Raw genomic sequence first — 19,469 nt, 5'->3', positions numbered from 1 at the left:
GCCTTCATAGTCACTGAAACTTTCAGGTGCAGCCAACACATTCCTGACCTATTTAAAGAGAGATTTGAGATGCTTCTTATTGGAGGAAATAGCCAAATATGTGTGACTTGCAAAGAGTTCTGCTCTATTTAGATTTGATTTCTTCTCTCTCTGTTTCTTTTGTCTTTTTATAAAAAAATTAACAGAATTATCATCTCTGGGAAGGAGGTCATTAGGGAAAGGTCCTCAGTGGTCTCCTGTGGCCTGAAACTATCTAAGTTTTTTATCTTACTCTAGAGTATTAATTTTGATTCATCCATTTAATTTATTTGCATTTAGGTTTTGGTGAGTGTGTTAAGCATTGTGTAAACACAGAACATGAATTAATTCCTCCCCTCTGGTACTAGGTACATGTGAATTTTTTAATACAAAAAATTCTGAGCACCCAGTGTAAATATCAGGATATTTATAGATCACAGCTAAGCTGTTATTTCTTGCACTTTTTGATTAGTAAATTGAAGGGAATGAACCCAGCTCCAAGTCATGTCCCAGCTGTGAGAAAGGCATCCTACCCCATTTAGAGTCAGGGATATCAGACATGTTCAGACCACTGACTTACCCAGGGCTTCTTAGGGTGATTCCTAACACCCTGACAGCCAGCACCATAACTTCTGGACCAACCAACCCTCCTCTCACTGAATGAGTGGAGATTCCCATGTAAAAAGTGATGAATTTCCAGTCCTTCTTGCTTGGAGTGGACACATCTAGCAGAGATGCATCACTTCGAAGGAGGTGATCAAATAACATAATCTCTGATATTTAGCCCCAAAACCTGTGACTGGACGCCATGTTCATTTAGGGCTACAATTTAGCACTGCGCTTCATGCTGATGTAGTTTAGAGCTACAAATGGCACATTTCAGCCACTACTAACTCGGAGGCAGTGTGTAGCAGTTGGAGTCTGGACTGAAGGGATGTCCCAAGGTCTCACAGTAAATGGATGCCTGAAGCATTCAAACAGAGCAGGTTCGGTTCACTAGATAAAGCTGTGGCTAACAGGAAATGGGCTAATAGCCAATGCATTCTGGTACGGCAGTGGAGCAGAAAGAGAAACAAGGCTGAAAATATCGATTAGCTTTCTCTGTGGGGGGGGAGGAGAAAGTAGCAGGAGGATCTGTGCTTTGGCTTGAGTCCATGTAGGTCTCTGGAGAGAAATGGGAGCAAAGGAGCTGTTCTGTGGAAGAGGACACAGCTGGCTGGGGTGGGACCTTTCTAAAGAAAAGAAAAAAAAACCTGAAAGATTTCTGATTTGTTTCTGCTGCTTATTAGGGATCTGTGGTATCTGTGCCGAGTAAGAATGATCAAAGCAATGCTTAGAAGATACTTTGAAAGATAAGTCTTGTTTAACCAAGAGGCTTATTGAGTAACTCTCATAGTTTCTACTGGTGGTTTCAGGTACAAGTCAGTTCTTGGAGATCTTTGTCTTCACACTCCTTCTCCTATCAGATCTTTGATTACTACATGAAAAATGGTTTATTTTATACCAGAACAAATACTGCAGAAAATCTGTTCGTTTCCTGGGAATAGTAAGGATGAAGTTATATGGAGTGTGATATTCATTGCTATCGAAATACATCAATATGTCATTCCCTAAATGGTGTTCTAGGCAAATGTGTTAGTCTTTCTCTTGACACTTTCGTGCCTCCTCTGCAGAATGCTTTGTAGAGGGTTCTCTGCTATGCATTTCCTTTATTTTTATGTTGGTCAGATCTAGAGAAATTGATGGAGACATGAGGGGCCAAACCTTGCTCAAGTAAAAATGTATATGAAACATGGTATTTACATCACCTTGGGGTCATAAAGTTAAGGGTAGGTTAAGGTAAATTGTCATAGGTAATAAATTGTGGAATTGCTGAGGAGAGCAGAAAGATTGAGGATGTATTTAACTGCAATTTGGTGAATTTGTTTCATTAAGACATGGATGTCAACTGAGTTGTCTTCAGCAAAGACTTTTTCAAACTTTTCCATGTAATTTCTTGGCTGAATAAGGTGTTGCATCAGGTTGCAACAGCAATGATGTTGTGTTTTGTGCTGAGAAATTATGAATCTTGATTCTGACAGAGGCTGAACTCTATGGTGTGCTCACTTGAAAAACTACAGTTTGCAGAAACAGCTTTCAAAACAAAGCCCTTTTGTATTTGATTTGTTTGTAAATATGCCTGGGCTGCATGCGTAAAGAGTGAGGAGCCATGAGCACTTTAGGGATGGCAGTGGCATTAGAGGAAAAGATTATATCGTCATATTTGCAGGTCAAGGCTGCAAAAGAATAGAAGTAATGAGTGACAATATACTCTTACTGCTGAGTTAGGTTTGAGGATTTACAGCAGTTGTAGTCCCAAAGCAGCCTAGAGATTCATGATAAAAATCATTTGGATGTCTCTGTGAACTAATCTTTGGGTTATCTGGTGCAAAGCTGGGGTCAGCCAGAAGAAAGCTCCTGGCATGTGGTGAAAGGAAGGATTTCCATGTTTTGTGGAATTTGCTTAGTAATGCTTCTGGACTTCAGGCTTGTTGGACACCGCAAAATGTCTGGCAGGATAAGTGTGCTGTCAGTAAGAGCCCCAGATAGATGCAGGATCAAAACAATTTCAGCAGTGAGAGGGAATGGAGCTGTCACAATTTCAGATCATCAACATCGTCCCCTCTGGACAGTAGCATTACTGTTGGGGAATTGAGGCATCCCAGTACTTTCCTCTGGAAGAGAAAGGCAAGGCTGTTAGCAGAGGGTGTCCAAGCTGAGAGCCAGGCGTGCAACCAGCCAGAAGCTTGGAGCTGTGAGCTGCCCCAGTGACATGAGAAGGCCTGGGGACATGTCATCATGGCATGAACACATCTACAGCCACATGGCTCCTGCTGTGCCTGTGCCAGCTGGGTGTGGGTGTGCACAACCTCCAGGTCTGCCCCTGAGCCCACAAAACGAGGATGCCGCAACACCTTTCTGCTGAACCTTCCTCTGGCAGGCAGCCTGCCTGTGGAGGACATAACTCACAGCTCATTTTAATTCTGCTATTTATTTTTTAAAAACATCAAAGGAAAACAATAGCTTACCAGCTGACTAATTTCTAATGTAATTCTTCTTGGGGACTTTTTTTACCAGAGAAAGACTAGGGAATATTCTTATGGATCACGTTTTAGAGGTTGTTCCCTTATATAGGGAACATGGAAAATGGTATATGAGATAAGAGTAAGGTGACTGAATGGTCAAAGCTGGACAGGCAGCTGGAGAGGGCAGGTTATGAAATATAGGAAAAAGGACATGAGAGATCTAGACAGTGCAAAATCTTCCATTCTTAATGGAGCAACATCAGTGGGCACTGTGCTGAAACAGCCTCTTCTGTCTGCATAACTTGTTTCCAGTAACTTAAATGAGAAATTGTTTGAGAAGGATTTCTTGTAAGTTTATCAGTACATTGTATACTATGCTGTTTCTGCAGTCAGTCAAACCTGTTGTAATGTATCTTATTACTTCCACACAGAACACAAAGAGCAGTCATTTCCAGAAATGAGAGCACTCTGTATAATTATGTGGAATGAGTTATGCATAATATATACACGCTTCAAAAATAAAGATTATCTGCTCTGCAGATGTCAGTCAATATTAACTGACTGAATGCAGGAATCTTTCCAGTGGCAAACAAATAGGAATTGCAACAGCCATAAAGGTGAAGATCTTGTAGTGAAAGATGGGAAAGAACTGTCAAAATAGAAATTAAGTGAGAAATTTCTTTGTCTTCTGGTGAGACGTTGAAGATGAAAACTTACAAAGAGGACATTGTGTATAAATGTGTATTGTGTACCATAACTGAGAAAGAGGGATATGAAGTTGGCAAAAAGGATGGGAAATGATATCTACTAATCAGAGCTGAGTGGCACACAAAAAAAAGCATGCAAGGAAGCCTCATTTATTGCACTTGGAAGAACTACCAGGTGAGAGAACTTGTGAATGTGTAGAGATAGAAGGAGGGGGAAATAAATCCAAATGTGATCAGAAAGACAGTCCTTAAACACAAGTGCTGTCTTGCCACATGTAACCTTTGAAAAGTCATTTTGTCTCAGATTTTGAAGGGAGGGTAGTAGCCAGTCTCTTGCACAGTGCCACGAACCCTGCCTCAGATCCTGCCTCAGGATGTTATGCATCCAGTGTACCTGCCCCATGATGACAGCTGGCCCTTACAGAATGGTATCTATATTGATTAATGTAGCAGACATACCACTAGCATCAGATCATGTGGTCTGACAGATAAGGATTGTGTAAAAGCCAGGGTAAAGCCCCTTCCCCATGAGTTTTTTCTATTTTGGCAACTATGGCTACTTTGAGCTCTGCATGCTATGTACTTTGTTTTTAATTATGGTACTGAAGGGATAAATACTGCCTTGTTAAGAGAAATTTTGTTCCTGAATTGTTTTAGACATTTATGCTTGTGACTAGATGCTGAAAGAAAAAGGCAATTATTAAATTCCGGTACAGGCCAACCCTGTTGCTACACCTCAGAAACAAGGTGATGCTCAGATGGATGTCCAGCTGAACCCATGGTTTTGGTTTGGTTTTTTTTTAAATGATGTGGTCAAAGCCAGGCTGAGTCTTCTAGAGACTGGCTGGAATATGAACTTGGCACCTCTCCCTCACAGTTCAGCATTCAGTGAAACCTTACCTGAAGGTATCTTGGGTAGGGCTGCTCCTTGTTTGGAGTTCAGGCGTATTGCATTTGTTCTCAGACCTAATTACTGTTATAAATTAGCCTCTATACTTCCCTTATGTAGAATTGATCTCTTCTCCTTTGTACTTGTTACCACAAGAAAGTTGGTGTTGAACTTCTGTCAGTTACTTGTAAATTGTTCCCCTTTTTTCCTAAATACTCCAGTATTTGGCTACAGCACTTGTACTGGATGACATCTGTCATATTCCCTTCTGTGCAAAACATCAAATAGCAGCCTCTTCAGAAGCATGAAAAATTTTGAGTAACTCCAATACTATTTACTTTTGGGCATTGGAAGATCCATGAAAGTGAATTTCATTTTTCCGTAAGTGTTTCAGTCACACCAGCAAACAATGTCTCGGATGTTTGAGTGAGCTCTTCCAGATTTCATCAATTGGACCTGGATAATTTAAAGATATCATTAAATTTCAGACCCTCAGCATTTTCCTTAGGTACTTTTTCTTTCTCACAGTACTACTGAAGAAATCAGTTTACACTGTTGCTGGTAAATCTGCTGGTGAAATAAGATCTGTGAAATAAGATCCACACATACTCTGACTGGAACTGCCTCTGGAGCATTGTTGCCCTGAGACACCCTCCCAGCAAAGGCCTTTTACAATGGAGAGTTCAAGTGAGGGCTTTCAATAAACTTGCCCCTGTTCCATGCTAGCCTAACCAAGTGCCACTTAGCTTTTCCAGTCTTTTTAAGACAATTGTGCCATCTCTTTAATGATCTTTTCCCTTTCTCCTGACTACCCACCAGTCTGTGCTCATCACAGTGCCACAGTTTTCCAGCTGTGACTGAATCAGCACTGCATTTTTCATTCAATGATGTTGTTAGTCATGGTTGCAGTACAGAGGGCAAATGGACTGAATTTTTCAGTTCAGTTTTAGTCATGTATTGAGCCTGGCATGTAGTGTGCACCCTGTAAAGAACCAGGCTCAGGAGTTCATTATCAAACTTAGTTCCTTCTTCCAGCCAAACACCCCAGGATAAATAGAATTCTGTGCTTTGCCATTTTTGCTGCTGCATATTAATATAGATTCCACTGTGGGAGCTGAGAAACTGAAATTCACTGAATGCAGTTAAACTGCTTTTTCTGTGATTATAATGAGAGGGACCTGGTGAGATCACAGGAAAGCAAGCCACACATTCAGGGCATTTTCGGCAGTTTATATTAAAATTTTAAATAGTTGCAGAAAAATAGGATGTTTGGGAGATTAAAAGTGTGCATTATTTCCTTTATGGCATTGCTTCTTCTGAACTGGCAGTAGCGCTGCACTATTTTCTCTGCAGGGCATCAAACCGAGGTTGGGAAAGTGGATGTCTACTCCCTAAGACAATTTGTTTAAAAAATGCTTTTGAAACACAACTCAGAATTATGTTTAATATTAATGAGAAGCTGGAACCACTTGAAAAGGCAGACGGAGGATTTTCCAGAACCTGCCATCTTCCATGTTTTCCTTTGGCATTAGCAATGTTTCCTGCTCCTGGCAGGAAAGGCACACGCAGGTTGTTAAACCACACCTAGGTTTTTACCTGATCATGCAAGCAGTGGCTTCCTCAGTTTAAGAACTCATTTTGCTATCTCTATTGTGTATGTTTCAGTTCAAAATCCACAGGACTGTTTTTATCTCAGCAGTGACTGGCTCGTAGCTTGCACAGGAGAGACCAGCACCTGAATGGGGCTAAGTAGCAAGATCATCATTCAAAGCTGTACAGGCAGACCAGTGGACCACCAGAAGTGATTATATACACAAGCTGGTTCGCATTCAGTGATTAATTCACTTGTTCTTCTCTCACAGTATGAAATGCTGCCTAATTTCTGTGGGACTGGATTTTTTTTTCCTGACCAAGAAGCTGGCAGGATATTCAGGAAATAATAGTATATTTCATTTGTTTTAAAGAAGGGAAACAGCTCTGGCAATTGTTTTTCTGGTGCCTAGTTTTCACAAAAATAACTGAGGGCCTTCATTAATTTCTTATTGAAACAGCAGTAATGTTCTTTGCTTCTATATAGTTTAATATACTGCTGGCATATGTTGAAATGATGTCTGATTTGGTTTTGTCTTGTACTGAAGTAATATACAACTTGTAAAAGGCAAAATACAGGAGAGGGAAGCATATGAGCAGGTACTCTTGCAAATATACTAAATTTCAGTCTGCTTGCTTTTAGAAAGTGCAAGCAGTTTCTGACCCTCATGGCAGCAGAGGAAAGGCTGGAAACACAATAAAATGCATCCCCACCATTTTAAAAATATCTTGGATATGCTGAATGTTATGAAAAAGCATCATAACAATCAATTTCTCTGTAGTGCTCATCCACAGAAGCCAGCTGCTAACAAATTTTGCCCTACAACAAGAAAAGCTGCCAGAGTAAGACTTCTGACAGGAGGGGAGGTTGTTTGTCCCTGCATTGGATGCCTGTGTTCAGTGTCCAGTATGGGTTCTCCTGTTGGAACAATAGCTTTCAGGACTGGCATAGGTGTGTTTGGTCCCATGTGACAGCAGAGAGGTGTATTGGGCAGTCTGATATATCTCAAAACACCTGTTATTTACAAGCCTCTTTAATTCTTGCCAGGCCCACATAGGGCTGAAGCACTTTCTCTGGCCACCTGTGTAGAGCAAGCCCAAGCTCTCAAGAACACAGTAGGAATTCATATCTGAGGAGCCAGCTGATGGCACAGGGAAACCCAGCTGTACTGAATGGCACCACGTTTCTCCTGGTGTGCCCCAGCCTGGCCCATCTTGTCTGACCTCGAGCTTTTGCCTTGTTTTTGATACCAGGAGATAGAATTCATGACTGCCCCTCAACAGGGAGGCTCTGTTCTACCTGGCATAGTATCTTTCAGTTTGCTCTCTCAAGGCTGTGTGAGTGGGGTAGAGTTACAATCTGAAGCTTAAATCAAGCTGTAGAAGGACCCTTCCTGAGAATCAAAGGGCTTGCATTTAAAAATTGGTATATGTGATGGCATGTCTATAGTTGCTGGTAATAAAATTTATTTTTGTCCAGATTTATATGTTTAAGAAGCCTAATTTACAAAATTATAAAAACAGTCAATAGTCTTCAGTCAACAGAGGCACAATTGTTTGCTATGTTCAGTATTTTGGTTGTTCTGCTTATCATGTTTGAGCAGGTCTGAGCTCTAACTCTGCCATCTATTACAACTACACAGACTTGTAGCTTTGAAGATGGCTACAATATCCTTTGCCTCCTGTCCTAAAGCTCTGGATTAATGAATATACAGAGGACATGAACATCAGCCAGATTTTCTAAGAAAGGTGGAAGATATTAGAGGCTTTTATTGGCATATCATATATGCTTAAAAAATTCGGTTTTTGAGAAAATAATCCTGATGAGCATGTTTGTCATGTCTCTTCAAATCATACAAAAGCTTTTATACCCTGTGGGCTTTCAAGCCTTTCTTTATTAAATACTCTGTAGCCTGTACTGAAGTAATCTTCAACATGAGGATTTTGAGTGTAGTGAAAAGAATTGCTTCTTATATGATCCTGGCTTGGAACTGAATATAAAGTTATGCTGGCACTACTGGTTTTTGTTCTTTTTTCTCCTTAGACTTCTTTATCCCTCTTTCCCTTTTATTGTTCAGTTACCTGCATTCACCTTACAGAGCATATCAGAGCTACAGGTCTTATTTTAGATTGTGTATCATTACTGATAATTAGGAATTCTAACCTCCTTTTGTTGTGTTTAGACAGAACATGTGAACTTCATTTTTAAATAGGAAAGAGATAAGATGAAATAAAGAGATGGAGCATTGGTTAAATGATGAGTCTTGTGAAGCCTCACTTTTCTTTATCTCCTTAGACTGTTCAAAGCAGAAATTGCACGAATAGGAGAGTTTTGGTGGTTATATTAGTAGGTTACACTTGACATTATTTTGTATGCAAAATACAGGCACTCCCTGAAAGCTGTACTTATATTTGATGAATGAAAAGAACCAATAACAGCACACTGGAAAGACTCATCCTTTCAAAGAGCTGTGTAAGTGCACAGCTGTTGTTCTCCTAAACATTGCAAGCAGAGGATGCGGCCGTGTTTTTTTTTTTCAACACAAACCAAAGCAGAAGCACAGTTTGCTGTCTCAGGGACTGACTCTGCAAGCTTTCTCAAATGACACAGGAAGGTAGCTGAACAGCTGCTAGCCAAGAAAATGGCTATAAAACCTCCTTTAAGTCAATATCTGTGTTTGACTCCAGTGCTTTCTGCCTTTCCATCTGGCATGTTTACTGCCCCAGCACCTACAGAAGATGTAAGGACAGTGAAGTATGCTGGGTTAGGTCTGGAGAAACTCCAGCCAGTTCTCCAGGCCTCTAATATCTCATTCCCATTTCTATTGATAGCCTGGGTTCCTGCCCCACCCCACTGCCAGTAATTTCTTTCTTGCTCCTGCTTGTTGGCAGAACTCCACCCTACCAGAGCTTTTTCATTTATATTTATACACCCTGTATAATACTGCTGCTTCCAAGCACATGCCTCCCTCAGGGTCTAAAAATCTTACCCTGTCTTATTCACAGCAGCTGTTCTCATTCCAGGACTCTGTATGAGGGCAGCCAGCATTGCCTGCTTTAGAGAAAAGAGCTTTAATCATTATGAGTGACAGGGAATAAAAGTTGTTTCTTCTTATCCTCCTTCTCATGATGGGGAGGGTTACTCTGCAGGGCCTCTTACTTTGCTTACAGTCTGTTTCTATCAATAACTTGTAACTTGCTGTTGTTCTGTCTCTTGCACAAATATATCCCATGAATGTGTAAAAATAAATACATCTAAATATGCATTCATATTAGCTCAGCTGTCAATTCTAGTTATTTGTTAATCATATATTAATAGCTGTTCCAAATATCTCTTCCAGTGCTTGCATATCTGTCAAAATCACTGGCATTTCAACACTCAAAAAATATTCAATCTTCATTTGTTGTCTCTCTGTAAATATGATATAACAAAAGTTGGCTCAAAAAAGCCACTGGGACACAATTCCATCATGCAACTTCTAATGAAAATGAATAAATTTGTTGAGTTGGGTACACATCACTGTAATGCAGTCTTATAATAGAATCTCTGTTTAGATTTTCCCCAGAAATTAATTTGTATTTTATTTCTGTATCATACTACAGTATAATAATCTAGAAATAAATTGACTCTAAATATTTTAGTCATTGAACATTTTCCTTTGAGAATTTTGAAATAGTTGATCTTCATTCCTGTCCTGGAAGCAGCAAGGTAACAAAATAGCAAAATCTTTCATGAAAAATCCCCTCAAAATCTCTTCTTGTTAATAAATCCTGATCCTGTGGGTTTAGTTAAAGCTATACTCCCTTAATTTCAGTGAGCTCACATGAAATCCAAGATGTCACGTTCTCATTAAGTACAAACAGATGGGTAAAATGCCACTGATTCATAATATGAAACTTACCCACCAGCCACGTAGGAAAAATTATTTTCATGATGGGTGGAACTGTTACATACCCTTCTTTGTAAGACACATTAGTTGAAAGCCACCAAGCCCATTTACTAGTATTGGAGCAGTCTTCTTTTCCAGTACTGATTTTATGTCAAGCTGCAACCGTTCTGATTTTGTTTCTCATGATCACAGTTTTAACTGTAATAGATTTTAGATAATTGAGGGATGGAATTCCATGCATGAAGCTGTCCAAAATGGCTGAGTAACTGTCTAGCAGAGAAACTTACCTTGATTGACCCTCTCAGAGTCTGGTCTCATCTTAATACTGTCTGGCCAAATTTACACAATCCATTTAAAAAAATGGCAACCTGCTTTCACCATCAGACCAAAATCAATTACAGACTATTTTAAGCTAATAGCTTCAACACACAAGAAATGAATCTGATCTTTTTTTTCAACTCATTCTAATATTCTGTCAGCTGGGCATTATAATTAATCTCAATTTATGTAAGAAGTAAAAAGGCATTTTTCAGTAGTTAAGTCTTTTTACTAGCTCTCTGCTTAAATAATTGAGTCTTAACCTCTCCACAATGACTGTGTAGTGTTCAGTGTCATTTTACCCTTATGTCAGAGTGTAATCAGTGAATTATTTCCTGTTTGTATTCTTTTTCCCAAATAAGGGTCTAACATTAAAGTGTATCAAACACATTGAGACTACAGTGGGGGGAAAAAGGTAAGAAAATCAGATGCAGACTAATTTTAAATCTCTCATTCTCCTTCTACAGAATCTGACACAGATCTGCTTGTTCTGCTTTTCCATCACCACTGGTTATAGTAAAAATATTGGCAGTTTTAGATGGAGCAATTTCTTAATGGTAATTTCTCCTCTTAAAGGTTGCAGCTTGTACACAAGCATCTCCTATGCCAGAACATGATAAATTTGACTGTATATCTCTGGGGTTATAAATGGTTTAAAAGATTGATGAGTATAGTCTTACTGAAACATCAGAAAAATCTAATGAATCAATTTCTGTCCATAGAACATCAATTTAACAGCACTGGATTTTCCACATGGAAAAGATCATTGGATTGTAACTTCAGTGCCCTACTTCTCACTCAGATACCTGACCTGGCCTCCTTCTCCTCCAACCCAAGGCATCAACTATCCCTTGTATCTAGGCATGGGGAGAGTTTCTTTTCTGAAATAGTGAGTTTTTTCTTTCAGCTTTCTATCTTTTTGCTCCATGTCACTGGGCATATTTCACTGACTACAGTAACAGCAGTTAAAATCATGGAAATAGAAGGGTTTGTTTTGATATTTCACACTATATCTCTTTGTATTAGGGATGGTGCATGTGCCAAGGCTGCAGAAAAGCCTAATAGACCCCAGAAAATGTGCACCTGCTTTCTGTATAAATTCGTAAGTTTGTAATTGGGACAGAATAGACAGGTCTCATGGGATTCCTCAGTGCATAATTCCAGGCAAATTCAGGCTTAAATTTAATTCAGAAAAAGAAAGACTCATTGCTATGGGAAATGGGAGCAAGGACCACAGGTTGGATACCAGGTAGCGTTTTGCCTGTTCTGGATTTCTCGTGTGGCTGAACCTGAAGCTTGAGTCTCATGATCATCACTAGTGACAGCACTCCATGTGGGGAGAAGCTCAATGCTCAGCTGCTCTTAGCTTGCTTCATGAAAGTCAAGGCAAAAAATGTGTGTTGGGATTTTGGGGTACTCAGAACAATGATATCCACATTTTTTGTTTTTCCAAGACCTCAGAAAACCATATAAACTACACCTAAATTCTATACATCCTACAGAAGATGGATCAGTTTTGGAAAAGTATGGATATTATTTCCTCCTGGAACTTATAAGTAAATAGATACATTATTTATGTAATGGTTACTTTATAGATTTTTGCTTTATGATGCCATCTCCAGAAGAGGCTGGACTAACTCTGGAGATACTTGCAAGTTTATTCTCTCTGGTTATATCTAAACTGGATATACAGGAATCCTTGACTCTGATTAAATATCATTGTTCTAGCTCAATCTAAAATTTATGTCAAGATTTAAGAGACAGATTAATCCCTTTATTTTCCTCAACTGTGCATCAAACTCTGCTACAGAAGTCAGATAGACAATACAGACTTTAAACATGTACAGTGAGTCCCTTCTTCCTTCTTTTTAAAGTTGTTTGGTTCTCATTGGTGGTATGTTTGACCCTCTATATAGGAACAGGTAAACATCAAGAGAAACACTAGAGTTTATTCATCCTGGATGACACATTTCTTAAAAAGTAATATTCAGAAAGACTACTGGAGACATGTAGTTCTGATGAATATATGGCATCCAGTATTCCTGTTTCTATCAGAAATAGACTTGTCAGCTTAGATATAAAATATCGCTCTTTAGTACTCAAAGCCTGGTAAACTGAGGAGAAGATCTTGGAATATGTTTTCCATTTTAGGGCAGTTCATAAAAAGGAAATAGACTTATATTTCACTGCAAGCTAATTGGCTGTCTGACACTTGAAGAAGACCGGTTAAGCAAACAAAAAAGGTGATGAAAAACTGAGTTCAGAGATGATTATGTTCAAAGTGAAAGGAGGGAAAGGGAAATACATTAGTTACTAAGGCAACTGTTTGTTTAATGCTAAATCATTCCCTCATTGAAGGGAAAAGCTTCTGTTTCAAATTAATCCCCTAAGCTGTTGTTGCACTCTTACCATGTTTCATGATAAGCACAACCCCTTGCCAAAATCTATTTTCCAGCTTCCATCTAACTGTTGGATCACGTTGCTCAGTGAGAAGCCAAGGTGCAGGTCTGAGGCAGAGATTCTGTGATTTGTAGCCCTGGTTCCAGTCCATCAGTGTCTGCACACCACCAGCCCCTGCCTTGCACAGGAATGACTGCCACTCACTCACCGGAAAGCAACCTGAAGGTACAGTTGCTATGTAGAAGAAAAAAAGAATAAGGTTGGTCATGGCTCATTCCCCTGACTCTTTTTGAAGCATAGATGGTGACAATGAGAAAAAGTGACAATGAGAAAAAAGGTGACGATGAGAAAAACTTCATAGACCAGACACTGTACCACTTTCTGAAGAAAACATAATAGAAAATGTCATAGGTTACCATATTAATCCTTTGCCTAATCTACTCAGCATGCTCACTAATATATTTTTAAAAATTTATTTATACTCTTTCCTCACCCATTTTATCATTTAAGGGTTTAATTCAACTATCTATTTTGTAAGTAGTTCAGATATGCTCCATTTCCTGTCTTCAAATTTGGAAGCTTTGCTTTTTAAAACTGACTGTGCAATGCATGATTGAAAGTCTTTATTAGATGCAGCTGTGTGTTGGGTTTTTTTTGTTGGTTTTTTGGTTTTTTGGGTTTTTAATTTACTTTAAGGTATTGTAACCATACTTTGGAAAATAGAGTTTTAATTTTCAGGGAAGAAAAAGGTTTATATAATTTCTCATTCCAAATATTTGTATTTCTTGATCTTTTAAGAAAGACTGCCACTCTTATTTATTGATCAGCATATGTTTCTCACTATCAAATACCACAATTTCATAAATAGTAATGTGGTGGGTTTATTTATGAAAATATTCATGACTTTTCTGCAGTTTTAGAATTCAATCAGTTTTAGTGTTTATTAAGTAAGGAATTTAGATGAAGAGAGAAATCACCCATATGTAAGAGCATAGTGAGAACATATGTCAGAACTAGTGCTAAAGCTGCATTTGAGAGGTCAGAAAGAGCAGGGGTAAAATGATAACTGCCAAAAGTCAAGCTGAGACAGGAAAATTAAGCAAATTGTGAAAGTTTTTTCAACCATGAAAATAAAAAGAACATGAAAAAAATGGAAGCACTGTGAAATGAGGATGGGGATAGAATTAAAGAGGATATAACTTCCCATGTTAAATATTTTTCTTCATTTCCTTTGAAGTTGAATTTTGGGGAAAGAGAATGAATGATAGAGAAGATGGCTAATGGAAAGAAAGAAATGGAAATGTCCACAACTAAGATATGAAAACGTAATTTTGTGGTCTTAGTTCACTCCAGATCACAGGGACCTTTCACCTTAGAAGGCACTGGCATATGAAAAATGGATATCCAGCACAAGGATCTTCTACAGTGGAACAAAGTCATAGTGGGCTTCTATAAAGAGAGAACAGCAAAAGTGTTGCCAGTATTAGGGATTGACATAAAAGGAAAAAGCAATCTAAAAACTTGCAGACCTGTCTAAGTGCATTTGTATATATCGGCTTTGTACTCGTTTTGAAGGGAAGAATAATAGAGTATGTACACATAAAGGAAAACAGTATCAAATGCAACCCAAATACATTAAAGGACAAACACAGACTAATAACATATGTTTATGTTTTGTTTTGTTTTGGGTTTTTTTTACAGTAATGCGCCTGAATTTTAGGCAAAGGAAATTCAGAGAGTATTACTTAACCCATAGGAGAGAATTTGACAGATTACAGAACATGAAATTAAGTATTCCGGTGAGGAAGATATGGATTTTTCTAAGAATTGTACACTGCTAAAGTATCTGCTCTAGTGGGGAGATTACACAGTTTATTAAGGGAAACATTTAAGCTGGAAGGATGCTTTTAGTAGGGTTTTTTAAAGATAGGTTTCTAAACCAATGCTACTTTGTATTTTCACCAATAAACCTGTCACAAAATGAGGAAGGAGCAAGAGACTGCAGAGATGACACAGCCCAAGGAGGGGCCATCAATGAAATGTAGGATTGGAGTGCTATACTCTGAGAACTGGATGACCTTGAGGACAAGAGAAGAAATAGAATGAAGATGAATACTCAGTCCAGGATAGTGTGTAAGGTTAGACACATTTAGATTCAGAACAAAACCCTCAGCTGTCAACAGGGTTGCCTTCAGCTGAGTTCAAACCAGCATGATGAGGGAGAAACAAGCCTGCTCGATCACAGGATGACTATGTACCACAAGCATGAGAGAGCAGAAAAAAGGGTGAAAGCAGGGGCAATTTCAAGATACTGTCAACAGAGGGTAAAAATGTATTAAATTGTGTGAGACTCAGCTGACGCATCATCTAGAATATTGTGTGCAGTGCTCTGCATGGCCAGGTAAGATTAAATAAACCTTGACCAAGTGGAAGCTACCTGAATAATATGGGGAATGGAAATCTATAAGTATTGACTTGGCTAATCTAATGAAGGATGAGAGGAGATTGATTACCCTAAGTAAGTACAGCACTGCATGAGAGGGGGAGAAGAAGGATGTATAAATCATGTGTAATTGCATTAAGGTTAAAAGTGAGGAGTTATCTAACCCTCAGTGTAGCAAGTCCTTAAACAGTCTTTCAATAGTAATGGCAGATGTAAAGTTTCCACCTGATCTCTAGATAGGTCTCAGGTGGCTTGTGGAAAGATTTTGTGTTGGGATGCTGGTACAGAGAAGGATTGGAGTCTGAAACCCAGGGCAGTGTGCCTCCATGGCTGTCCACCTTCATATTGGTCCACAACCCTGATGCAACTTACCAGTTGAACCCTCTGGAAGATGGGTGATTCTGATTATGCAAGGAGGACCTGGTGGGCTCTACATTTATCCTGCAGCACCCCCACTTCCTGTAAGGCATTGTGTTTGTTGGCAGAGACAGCACTCTGCAATATGAGTATTTATGCATAAGCATTTGGTTTTTTGAAAGTAATTTTTGACTGCATCTTTGTCCACAATTGCTCTCCACTTCCCCTCTTCCTCCATTTTACCTGTTCTGCCATATACATTAATTCATTTTCCTCCCAGCCCCCACAAATGGTTTATTTTCTCTAGGGTTTCCAACTACCTTTACAATATTGCAAGTGAATAATAGTAAATATGGCCCATTGCCTCTAGGCAGGATGGTCATCTGTAAAGGCATTGGCATCCTCTCTTTTAAAAGAAGTAAGAGTCTATGTTATATATTTTACACCTAAGTTATATCAGCAGCTTAAAAGAGATGATCCCTGTGTACTGTATTATTTTTCCCTAGGAAGAAGCATCCATGCTTTACAGGGCCTTGAAGAGAAGCAGTTCAGAGGCACATCACAGCCTTGGTTGTCTGAGTCCTTGTCAAGACACCTTTGTCCAACTCTTTTTTCCTGCCAGCATCTCTCCAATGCACAAAAAGATCTGAAGTAAGGATCATGAAATAGGAAGGTTGTGGCTTTACTGCAGGGCTACCAGCTGGAGGCTTGTGCAGATGAAAGCAAATGAGTCCCTCACAGACTAGCATTTAAGAGATGCCTTGCAGGTGAAACAAAACATTCACAATAAAACAGTATGCTACCTACTGTGTTGAATTTTATGAGCTGTGTGTTGAGTACCACCCAAAAGCAGATCCAAACGAGGGAACTCAGAGAAAATGATCTCTTGGATCACAATCCTGGCTTGACTGAAAAATCTGGTTTTGAGATTTCAGTTTGTCATTCTTTCAGCCACACACTTACATTTTCAATTCATTCAAAGAAAGTGGATTGGGTTTGGATCAATTGAAAATGTATTGAAAATCTCATTTGTTAATAGTAGGTGCATTTGTGACAACTCGCATGAAAATTTAAAGTGTGCCCCAAAGGACTCTAAGTTTCCTTTGGTGGTAGTATTCTGCAGTACTTCATATATCAGCAAACCTTCTCAGTGACATTCAGCACTAAGAGCTTGAATGGTCCTAGATTTTATGTGAATTCCTGTCTCCTTCTTGTTGTTGTTAAGTGTTTGTGAATATATTAGTAAAATACCTAGTAGGAAACTCCAGTTCACTGATGTCAAATGTAGCTACACACAAATAATTTGCTACCCCAAGTAGAAGTCTTGGAGGTTGATTTTCATCTGTCTCTTGTTGACTTAATTTGAAAATATGTGTTGTGGCTTCTGCTGAAATAGGGCCAGAATTGTATGGACAGCAGTGCATCTCTGAATGCTGAAGAAATATAGGCTGTAAAATGCATTGATTTTTTTCTTCCTGAGAGCTTATCCTTAGGGCTGATAGATGCAATGAGAATCCTTGTTGTCACTGAATATTGTCCACTGAATATTGTCCCCTATTTCCAGTAGGAACAACAACAATGACACTGCCTGGCCAAACCTGCCTGATTCTGAGCTTCACCTGCAGGCAGGTTAACTCTGCATCACGCCATTCAATGTCACCAGAGCAGGCCATTTGTGAGCTAAGAAAAGTAGCACTTTATTGTGTGCATAAACTTCCATCAAGAGTCTGCTGCAAAACAGCTTGTGTTTGGGGTTAGAATATTTATGGAGCATCTTGCAAACCATTTTCAAATTCTGCCGTTTAAAACCTTCTTCATGCCATATGTTCTGCTGTATCTTTCTCATTTTTCTAACTGAGATGTTAAAATCTTGGTGTACTAAATCTCACAGTTCTGGGAAAAGTGCATGAGGGCAACTGATGGTTTTTTTTCTTTTGTTTTAATTTACAGTTGGCAAGCTAACATATTTGATGCTTCTCCTACCCCCACCCCCAAAATGAAATGTAGTTTACACTTCAAAGCTGTGCACACATTTGGATAAAGCATATCTATTTATGGCTAGCCTATCGCATCTTATGAGGCAGAAGGGAAGGTGTGGGTAGTGCATCTTGTATACTCCCAAGTATACAAGTGCATATTGTATACTCCCAAGTAAGCCTCATCCTTGGCTAGCATGGAAGCTGATGGAGTTGTGGGTCCCTGGCAGGAAGGTGACTTAAATGCTTTCTAAGCCCTGTTTTTTCCTCTCCTTAAAGCTGTCTTGAGGTGGAGCAGCTTTAGAGGAATCAAAGCCTGTAGGATTGTTGTTAAGTCATTATTTATCTCTCCTTCAGTGAGGAGTAAGCTGCCTTGGAATACCTTGAATTTTTCATTCAGTAAGGGGATCCCTCAGTGCAACTTCCTTCCCAAGCTCAGCTCAGCATCTCATCAGACTAGCTTTTCTTGCTGTAACTCTTCTATGCACTTCAAGTATATAATATTGGCCTTGTATTTGGTTAAATAAGTTCAGCTTTTCACAGCTCTACACCTCTGTTTGTATTACATAGCGTTCATCAACAGCACCTAGTTAAGGGATTGAAAGTAGGAAGTGAAGCAGTCAGCAAATTTTTCAAACTACATTAAAATTCAAGTATTAAAATGTTGTGATTTAGGTTCATTTGATGTAGTTTTTGGAAAATTTATGAACTTATAAACTTGAAGCTATCCTAGTAAATTATTTTGGCCCATATTGTTTCTACACTGTTTAAAATTTTGTAACATCATGTTGGAAAGTAAATAAACATAAAAAGATACTACGCAATTTTTGTATTATCAAAAAATGGATTTTATTGAGTAGCTGAGGACCTAATCAGTGTAGCTCCTCTAGTACACTGGAGAAAAATTTTGACCTCTGGGTGCCAAATGTTTGTCTGGTGGCTTCATTACCAGTCATTCTGCTGTATAGGCTCAGGGCTTTCAGTGCTCCTGAATTTCTAACTTCTCATGTAGGAAACTTTGCCAATGTTTCCAGCAGATCTGTCTGTCTCCAGCCACATCAAAGTGATAGTTTTAGTCTGAATGATTGATAGGAGATGTCCTGGCTCCATATCCAAAGCATAACACTGTAAATCACTGGTTTTCATTTCTAAGGAATAAAATTATATTCACCTTTTGCCACCATTTATCATTCTGAGTCTATGCTTGATCTGTGTTCTTGGCTAAGCTCTGAGAAACAGGGCATGTATCTTGTGAAGATTGTGCATGGCACCCTTTTACACTTGTATATATGTCAGCAGAGGAAACAGGCTTATATTTTCTTCAATGCTTTCTGCATGTTAATGTGCTCAAGCACATGACTGCATAAGCCTGTTGCTCAGAATGTTACCAAGTTGAAATTTTTTGCTTTTACAAGTAAAGTACAAACCTCATCATGCCTGCATCTGTGACTTCTTCTTTCCTTGGGGATGTGAAAAAGTCTGTTTATCTGAAACTTTTTATTCTGCAAGCTAAAGAATGGAATAGCAACTGTATTTCTCTTCATTACTTTTTCCTGTGGGAAATAGTTTCCTTGTATTTCCAAAGGTCTTGGTCTAAACCAGCTCTCCAGAGATACCTTAGGAGCCAAACAGGTTATTAGAGATGTTCCTCTGGTTATAGATTTTCTCAAAACCTCTCATTTCATATGTTTTTATTCATTTGAAGTTTTCCCCATGCGAGAGAGGCTGCAAGCACAATTTCTGTTCAGAGATTACTCTTTCAACTGAGTCAATGCTAAGTTTGAAGGAAAGAGTATTAACCCCTTTTCTTTTGGCA

Source organism: Molothrus ater, chromosome 2 (assembly GCF_012460135.2).
Source record: "Molothrus ater isolate BHLD 08-10-18 breed brown headed cowbird chromosome 2, BPBGC_Mater_1.1, whole genome shotgun sequence".
Classification (NCBI taxonomy): Eukaryota; Metazoa; Chordata; class Aves; order Passeriformes; family Icteridae; genus Molothrus; species Molothrus ater.
The sequence above is the reverse complement of the archived record's forward strand: the minus strand, read 5'-3'. Positions refer to the sequence as shown.